Below are 9,869 nucleotides of genomic sequence, written 5' to 3' on the forward strand. Positions count from 1 at the left end.
AAAAAAATTTTTAGCTCTTTCATCTCGGATATTGCGCCCCTCCAGAGCAGACAGAAAACATTTTCTTTGATTTTTTTTTCGGCCAACGGAACATTTAGGATTCAGCACCCCCCCTCTTGAGCGGCGCCCCGTTGTACAATGCGCCGCCCCTGTACTCTATCACAAGGGGCAAGTGTACATTTTGGTTCCCTAAGCCATGGCCTCCCCACAAGGGCTGGACTGATAGGACAAGGGACAATTCTCATAATTTTTGGCTTTTTTCAGCTATAAATTAACTATACAAGGGCCGTGAGAAGTCTTACTAAGGGTCCACGCAAAAGATCCCAGCCTGGGAGCCCTCTTCTATTGGGGACATTCCCTCACCCAGAATTTGTTCCACAGTGGTCAAATGAAAGCAAAGGAAAAATTTTGGCTTCTCATGTGTATGGTCCCTGGAGTACCAGAGTTGACCAGACCTCCATTGCATGCAGCAAGAGCTTATATTGAAGGTATCTTTTTCTGAGGAAGAGAGAGAAGAAATTTTTCAAAAAAAGTGAGAAGTCCCTCACTTTTCAAATGTGATTAGAGATGTGTAAAATGGGGGAATCCGTGCAAAATTCTGTAGAAAAGTACCAATGAAATACAAGCACGGTAAAGCAAGCAATAAATCTGTCTAACAACAATGCAATTTCCCATCTCCGAGAAATCCTAAAAAGGAGGCAAAAAGCAAGTGTCATTGGTGTGGCAATTCTTTTTAAAATCACACAAAAAGAATAAAAATGCAAACAACGGCGAGTCCGTAAATCGTCTAACACAAGATAGTCCTCTTCTCTCTCGTTGTTTAGAGTAAGTTAATTTGTATACATTATCATATCGCATGTTGTTTATGGCGTTATTACATTATATATACTGTACAAAATATTTCACTTGAAAGCTCTAATTATTCACCTTTCTTTCTGTGTGTGTGGCCCCCTTCAGCACTTGTCGTGGCTCCCCCTTTCTATCTATGCCGCCCTTTTAGAATATCCCAGGGCCACAAACGGGCCACATGGCATCAGGTTGCGAACAACTGCAGTATTATACAACAACCCATCCTTCGGGAACGCTTCGGTATCTCTCTGAGATGGGAAGCGGGGTGTGTCTGGTCTTCAAAGGTCAAAGTATTATACAACATGCAAAGAAAAATCATTTCACTGGAACTTTTGCTGTCACCTATCGAATAAAACTGTTATAATTTTCCGATTGAAGTCACTGACCGGCTTTTGAAGAGCGTAATAAAGTAATAAAAAAATACTGTACCATATTGATAAGATTTTAAGAAACAATAATATATATAAAATTATTGAATTTACTGAAAAATTTTATCGGTCGATATTTATGTAAAGTAATATAAAACTAGTAAATTTTATCAAGCGCGGCCGTCTATCACTTTAATGGGAAATTGAGACATAGACGACACTAATTTAGAATCAAACTGTGTCCTCCCAAAACCATGGACGGCCTAGCTTCGTAAATTTACTAATGTTATTTTACTTTCCCAAAATATCAACCGTTAAAATTTTGAAGTAAAATTTAATAATTTAATAAATATTACTATTTATAAAAATATTTTATCACATTATATTATATTATTTTTTCAATATAGTTCACCAATCGGAAAACGTTTTAAATTGTCAATTGAAAGATCATATTAGTTTTATTCGTTAGGTGGCAGCAGGTATTTCAGATAAATGATTTATGTTATTAGCATGTTAGATTGCGGTGGTTCTTAACGTGGTGCCATATGGCTTTCTAGCGTCTCTGGGATATTCTAGGTGCGGGAGCACAGGTGAAAATTTGATGAAGGGGAACCAAGACAAGTGCTGAAGAGGGGCCCTTAGAGAGAGAGGTGATAGATTTCATGTGGTGGGAGAAAATGTTAATACTTTCTGAATCCAGCACAGCAGTTAACGAAGACCATCTAAATCTGCGCGCTCAGGGCCACGACCTCCTATATAACCATAGTTATCTAGGTGGTCGTGTCAGGGCCCGGGCCCTCATATCTATAACGGGGGGCGGCACATTATGAGATCTGGTACTAAAATTTCTGGATGTAATTAATATGTAAGCTATTACTTCTCTCCAACCAAGCACGGGTGACTCCAGAACACTTTGTCAGTGCCGTATTAAACGTGGGCCCACCCTGGAACGGCCCGGGGGGTCTCAAGTTTGAAAGGGGTGCTCATGATAACGATATTTAGTCAAAATTTTCGAGAGCTTCAATATGTGAATAGCATAGACCTACTAGACAGGCAATTCTATCCAAGTACGGGGGCCTTAGAAAAATTACTGTATCCAAGGGGGGGGGGAACCCCATGGGACTCTTAATACGACCCTGCACTTTTCCTGAGGTTCACGGAACCTTTGCCCCCGATATTTCGCCTCCAACATTTCGTCCCCGACATCTCGCCCCTGGCACGTTTCATCCCCGGGAATTTCGCCTGCCCTGACCATATGAGTGACTCAGTGAGTAATTAAGTGAATCGGAAATTTATCTCTGATATTTCGCCCGCCCTGATCGTACGCGTGACAGTATGAGTGAACTTATGAATGATGGTACAAGTGACCACATGAGTGATCGAATGAATTGAAAATTTTCCCCCGGACATTTCACCTGGCCTGACAATATGAGTGACCCAGTGAATTATCATATATCTGCCCTAATATCAGTGAATTATATATATCTGCCCTGACCATATGAGTTACTCAGTGAGTAATCAAGTGAATCGGAAATTGACCCCCCTGTCATTTTGCCTACCTTGACCGTACGCGTGACCGTATGAATGAACATATGAATGAGGGTATGAGTGACCAAGAGAGTGACCATATGGGTGACCCAGTCAGTAATCAAGTGAATCGGAAATTTACCCCCTGACATTTCGCCTGCCCTGATCGTACGCGTGACCATATGAATGATGGTACAAGTGACCAATTGAGTGACCACATGAGTGATCAAGTGAGTGAATATATGAGTGATCGAGTTAAGAAATGAAAATGAAATTAGATAAATTTAATGAAAATTTACCCCCGGACATTTCACCTGCTCTGACCCTGTGAGTGATCATATAAGTGCAATAAATTGCAATTTTTTGCAAAATTTAGTGATAAGCCGTATTCAGCATTGCAATTTCCTGCATTCTCCTCGATGATGCATGGTGAACCTAAGAGTAAGAAGGTTTTTATTTAAACCCATCTGGGGATATCTAGGAGGGGAGGGAAAAGGTACCCCTTGGGGGGATTTCAATGTTTTTGTTCAGGACGGTAATACCTCTTCTTATATTGAAACATTTCGCAGCAACGTAAATTTGGGAAAAATATTTTATGCTTCAACTGAAAATTCCAAATTCTTAGGATCCATTAAAGTGTGAGTCACTTGGTCACTCAGTGCTACGTAACAACCTATAAAAAGGGAGGGGATGAGGAGGATCATCTTTGCTGGCACTCCATCCTCGCACTTTGTCAATCACTCAATCGCTCACTGGGTCAATCATACGGTCATTCACTTTATCAGTCTTTCGGTCACTCATGCAGTCACTCACTTGGTCACACATTCACTTATGCGTTCCATCACTCAGTAACTCCCTTGGTCACTCACACGGTCAGTCCCTTGATCACTCACTTGGACACTCGTACCGTCACTCACCTGGTCACATATACAGTCACTCACTTGGTCACTCATGCAGTTAGCCACTCGGTCATTCACTTGGTCACTAATACGGCCATTCGGTCAGACACTCGGTCACTCATACAGTTAATCACTCGGTCCGTCATGCGGTCATTCACTTAGTCACTTATAGCAATTCGGTCAGTCACTCGGTCACTCATACGGTTAATCACTCAGTCTCTCCCTTGATCACTCATATGCTCAATTACTCAGAAATTTATTAAAGCATTCACTCGGTCTTTCATTACGTCAGCCACTCGGTCACTCATACGCTCAATCATTCAGTATTTCCCTTGGTCACTCATATGCTCAATCACTCACTAGGAAACTTACACCAGTATTTAATTAGTCACTCACTTGGAAACTTACACAAGCATTTAATCGATCACTCACTCTTGGTCCCTCATTCACTCAAACGTTCCATCGCTCAGTAACTCCCTTGGTCACTCACACGGTCAATCCCTCAATCACTTACTTGATCACTCATACAGTTAATCACTTAGTCGCTCATGCGGTCATTCACTTGGTCACTCATACGTCCATTCGGTCAGTCACTCGGTCACTCATACGGTTAATTACTCAGTCTCTGCTTTGGTCACTCATATGCTCAATCACTCAGTCACTCACTTGGAAACTTACACAATATTTAATCGGTCACTCACTCTTGGTCACTCATTCACTCGAATGTTTCATCGCTCAGTAACTCCCTTGGTTACTCACACGGTCAATCACTCACTTGATCACTCACACAGTTAATCCCTTGGTCGCTCATGTGGTCATTCATTCGGTCACTCATACGGCCATTCGGTCATTCACTCATAAAGTCAATTGCACACTAGTTGATACGGTCACTAACGCACTCCTACAGTCCATTTCACACTCACTTGGTCACTCATACGGTCACTCGATCACTCATACGGTCACTCGATCACTCACATGGTCACTCATATAGTCAATCACTCATACGGTCGCTCATACGTTCAGGGCAGGTGAAATGTCAGGTGTGAATTTTTCGGGGGCCAAATGTAACGGGGACGAAACGTTCCAGAGGCGAGATGTCGGGGGCGAAAGTTCCGGATCCCTTTTCCTGAGGACCCATGATGTTGAGACGCCCTCCCCGAAAGAGGAAGGTTCACTGATTTCTAGCCCATTACAGGCGCGGGCTAAGGTAAATATCTCTTCTTCTTCTTATCAGGCAGGGACCTGGCTCTGTCCCGCTAGGGATATTAACCATTTACTCGGCTGAGTTGGTCCGTGCTGGAGAGTGCTGAAGGTGTCCGACCGGGAAGCCCTCGAGATACATTCGAAGGCCACCCGGTCCGGCACATCCAGCCCTCTTTCCTCTTTTTATCCATGATGAGGGCACTATCCAGTCCCCTTCCCTCCCTCCCACCAAGCAGCTTAGCATTAGTGGTGTCCCTGTGGGCCGCTCGTTCCGACCTGATTTGATGCAGTTCTGCCATCTGGCTCCTTACCAAGCTGTGGCTCCCGATGTTGCACATGCGCACCAACCAGCGAAGCCCTACCTCTCCAGAATTTCTTCATCATCAAATATCATATTTAACAATTATTTACAAGAATGTCAGAAACTGCTTCATTCGCCTCCTCGGGGCACAGTGTGTGCAGTTCATCTTCTGCCTCGCGACATTGTGCCACTTCGGGGGCAGATGATGTTGTCAGGGCCGTCTTAAGAGCATCGGGGGCCCCCGGGCCAAGTGGTTTTTCTGAGGCCCTAACTGGTAAATTCTAGAAATTTTTTACCGGATCTTATTTTTGTGAGGCCCCCGGGCCGTGCCCGGGTGGGCCCATGCGTTAAGACGGCACTGGATGTTGTCGGTACTTGTCGTTGGCTTTCATAGAGAGTTGAAAACGTATCTTCGGATGTGTTGGAGGGCGGTTCACTGTTGAGCGTCCTTTTATCACTTTATTCCTCCACCTCGTCTGAGTCTTCCTCTGACGAAGCAGCCATAGAGGGTTTTCTGTTACTCTGTGGACGAGCTTCAATAGGCACCAGGGCCGTCTTAACAGTATCATGGGCCCCCGGGCCAAGTGGTTTTTCGGAGGCCCTATCTGGTAAATCCTAGAAAATTTCAACTGGATTTCATTTTTGTGAGGCCCCTCTTCTCTTGAGGCCCCCCCCCCGGGCCGTGCCCGGGTGGTTCCATGCGTTAAGACGGCACTGATAGGCATGTAGTCGTTTTGGTTATGTTCAAGAAGGCGTATAAGTTTTCCAGTTTTCTCCGTGTGGTCTGCCCTTTTCTGGACTGGACTCCCTCCATAAAGACATGTTTTCTTCTGAAGGCGCACCAAAATGTAACTCCTTTGTGAGAGCGGGGGGGGGGGGGTAAATATATCTGAAAATTCATTGGCTCATCCAATATATGCATTTTATTGTATTATATATTATTATTATTATTGCATTGTATTATTGATTAAATGCCGTTCTTATTAGTCATTTTTATGTGAATAAATAATTTTGTAACGAATTATCTGTGTTTCCATTATTTCCTAAGGGGGAGTTTGATTCGAATAACGAGCGTTTCGTATAACGAGCACGTTCGTGGAACGTATTAAGCGCATCAACCGAAGTTCTACTGTACTTCGAGAAATAGATGGAAGATGGCAGCACTACAGCAAGAATTACAAAGACAGACACTTCGCGTTGGGTTCGGGCAGCGCTATCTTTAGTTAGATCGAAAGCGCATTATTCGGTTAGATCTGTCCTTTTTTAGCTTTGTGCTTTAGAAGGTGTTGGTTTGGGTCGTGTGACCCATTGTTGAAGAATCCCTGGCTATAAAGTCGATTCGTACGACCCTTCTAGCTAGGGGCTTCCGAGAAGGGGGAACCAAACTTGGGTCAAATGACCCACGTTTGGTTCCCGACCCATAGATTAAAAATCCCTGATATAAGGGGAATCACAAAGAAGATTACTTTTCTTTCGGAGTCACGTAATAAGTTTTTTGGTCAGAGGTGTCCGCCAGGGCCGTCTTAAGAGCATCGTGCACCCCCCGGGGCAAGTGATTTTTTGTGGCCCTACCACGCGAATTCTCGAAAATATGAACCGATTCTCATTTTTGTCGGACCTCTCTTCTCTTAAGGCCCTCAGGGCCGTGCTTTGGTGGGCCCATGCGTCAAGATGGTACTGGAGTCCGCGCTTCAGTAGACATGACTCAAATCTTGGCGAGGGATCAAGCAGTAGAAGCCGCGGGTAAATGGCCGGCCGTTAGGGCAAAGAATTCACGAGTCTTTGCAGGGGTCGTGTCGAAAAATCACATAGACCCTCCCGCCACCAAAAAAAATTCCTCCTCATCTCCCCCCTCAACTCGAAAAAACAACCTATGGGACCCTGTATTAAACCCAAAGCTTCTACCGCCCCCGGAGGGGGGGGGGGTAGTGGTATTGCCAGCGTTGGGAAACACATTGGGTCAAACAATGGTTTTTCCTCATGTATATCGGGGATGGGAATATCTGTTCCAGATCATTTAACGGCCCGCGGCGCAGTTACAGATCACTAAGTGAACCGCGGCAGTTTCCACAGCACTCTGCTAGATCACTTTAAGTAGCCCGTGGTAAATTCACAGATGAGTTTAGCGACTCACGGCACATTTACTAATCACTCGAGTGACCCCGCGCGGCACAGTTCTAGATCACTTTAGCGACCCTTGGCACAATTTCATATCACTTAAGTAGCCCGCGACACATTTCCAGACCAATGAAGAAGCCCGCACTCTCCAAAAAGTTGAGCACCATTGAGCAATATATAGAAGTACGATAAAATATAATTTTCTAAGCATGTATAATCAGGTAACCACCTTAACGCCCTCTAGTGATACATTTGAGAACCTTTTCTGAGTTAACTTGATTTCAGTTCCGAAGCCAAACGAAATACACGAGGAAAACTAGAAATTTAATCTGAAGCATGTTGAAAAAATTAGAGAAAATTATTCATCCCACGAAATCGTTTTAATCATTTCCACTCCGGGCCACGAGTCTTGTAAGGGTGGGGCCCCGGCAGATGGTGGGAATGTTAATGAAATGTAATGAAAAACGTATCCGTGAGTGGACACTTTTTTGTCGCTTTTTGGCGAAGAATAGCCTCGTTTTGGTGATCTCTTTTGGCGGTTCCTACAAACATCAGGGAGTAATTATCGGCTAATTGGTTCAATGTGGCTATTGGAGTGCATGTATAGTGGGAACAAAAGGCTCTTGTAGACTGAAATGACTAAAGAATTTCTTCTGGATGCGCCATCCAGTGGTAGAAGTTTCAAGTGAATAATAAAAAGACAAACGCTATTCAATTCGAAAAATAATAATTCCGACATAATTCCTCTCATTCAAACCGAGCGCAGCTCCGATCTATCACCATCAGGCGCCGAATGTAGGGAGGGCGATGTGTAGAGAGGGGCGATTTATTGTTTAGATTCATTGAATCGTCCTGTATTTTAAGGGACAGATAAATTTTTCGACTCTTGGAGAGGACGATTGCCCCCCCCCCGCTCCCGCCTCCTTTCCTCTGAATCCTCACAATCCTAAAGCGGGCACCGTCGCCCCCTGCGGCGATGGAAGGGTACGGGGGTGGTAGAAGCTTAGTATAGAATCCTATGAGTTGGCTTGAGTTGAGAGCGATGAGAAGAAAAAAATTGACGGAACGAAAAGTTTGGGAAAATTATGGTCTCTCTAGAATGAAGCTGAAGTGGGCATCTTCAGCTACTGATGTAGCCGGTAGCCGAGACAGACATCTTCAGCTGTGAATGTAGGGGTAGTGGAGGCAGGCACCATTACGTCCGTTGAAACATCCCATATTTTACGGGGCAAATAAATTTCCCCCTCATTTTTTGGATCTTGGGTGGGGAGATCTTTCCTATCCCCCTCCCCGGATCAGTGCCGTCTTAACGCCCGGGGCCTTAAGGGGAAAGAAGGCCCCCCCACAAAAATGAGATCTCGTTGAAATTTTCTAGAATTTACCAGGTAGGGTTCCCAGATAGGGCCTCAGAAAAATTATTTGGCCGGGGGCATGATTCCCTGGCCAAGACGACACTACTCTGGTTCCGCACATGATCGCCATGGGCAATTTAGTACCTAGAGAGTTGTGCCGGAAGTGGATGCTTGTGTACCTAACAGTTTGAATGCGAGTGCGTAGCTAGTAATATGCGTGCATTTTTCCTTTTAGTGTTGCCATCTACTGTATTTTCCGAACTATGAGTGTAGTGTAGGGCCGTAACTAGGATTTTTGCCGCCCGGGGCAAACATAATTCAGCTGTCCCGGGCAAGCATTATTTTTCCGCTCCCACAGCTTTAAAATTCTATAATTTTGTAATGCTGTTCTTTGTTCCGACCTAAAACTGCCGGCCCCTAAATTTTTCAGCCTGGGCAGTTGCCCCACCCACTCCGATTTGATACTTTAACATCCAAGCTTAAGTCAAGCAGAACAAAATTTTCGAGGTTAGAATGAAATCGCATGTATCTTTCTTTCACTTGATGATTAAGGATTTCTATTTTGTGAGAAGATTCTCGAATAAGCTAAAATCGTGATAACCTTACATTATCATGTAAGTATAGGGAAAATAATGGCCAATTGATATACGACCAACACTTTAAGCTTCTAATTTTTTTCGAAACATGCACGTACTAAATTGAAACTCGATGATACGAAACCCCACAGGAAGCGAAATAGAATTTAGCAAAAGTGGGCCACTATTTATGTATTTTGATTACCGTGGGGTTTATTCAAAACAAAAATCAAATTTTCTCTCAAAAATTGTCGGCATAGTCAAGCGGACATTATGTAAAGGTGTGTATCAGTTGCTCAAAACATTTTTCCGATTCACGTGAGGTCTTCTTGAAACAAAAATGTCATGCACATTCGTTTAAATTCAAAGAAACGTAGCACCACGGTAATGGGGCTAAATGGCACTGCAAACTTTGCGGTTTTGAGTCCCCCGTATTCTAGTTTGATGGGCCTGAACTACCGCTCTTGTTTGCGGGTCTTTGCGGTCACTTATGTGCTCGTTTGCAGACCTGAGCTCGCAGTCCCTCGACTGCCTCATTACACTTCCCTCATAGTTAGAAAAAAGTGGTGGCAGATGACGGCACATAACAAGCATTACACTGAAACAAACTTCATATGTCAGGTTTCACTACACATACACTCCAACATGTACCAATTCGTTAGAGGTTCCGCAGAGGA

Source organism: Pholcus phalangioides, unplaced genomic scaffold (genome assembly GCF_987345545.1).
Source record: "Pholcus phalangioides strain wild (caught in Gottingen) unplaced genomic scaffold, Ppha-v1.0 ptg000014l_1, whole genome shotgun sequence".
Classification (NCBI taxonomy): Eukaryota; Metazoa; Arthropoda; class Arachnida; order Araneae; family Pholcidae; genus Pholcus; species Pholcus phalangioides.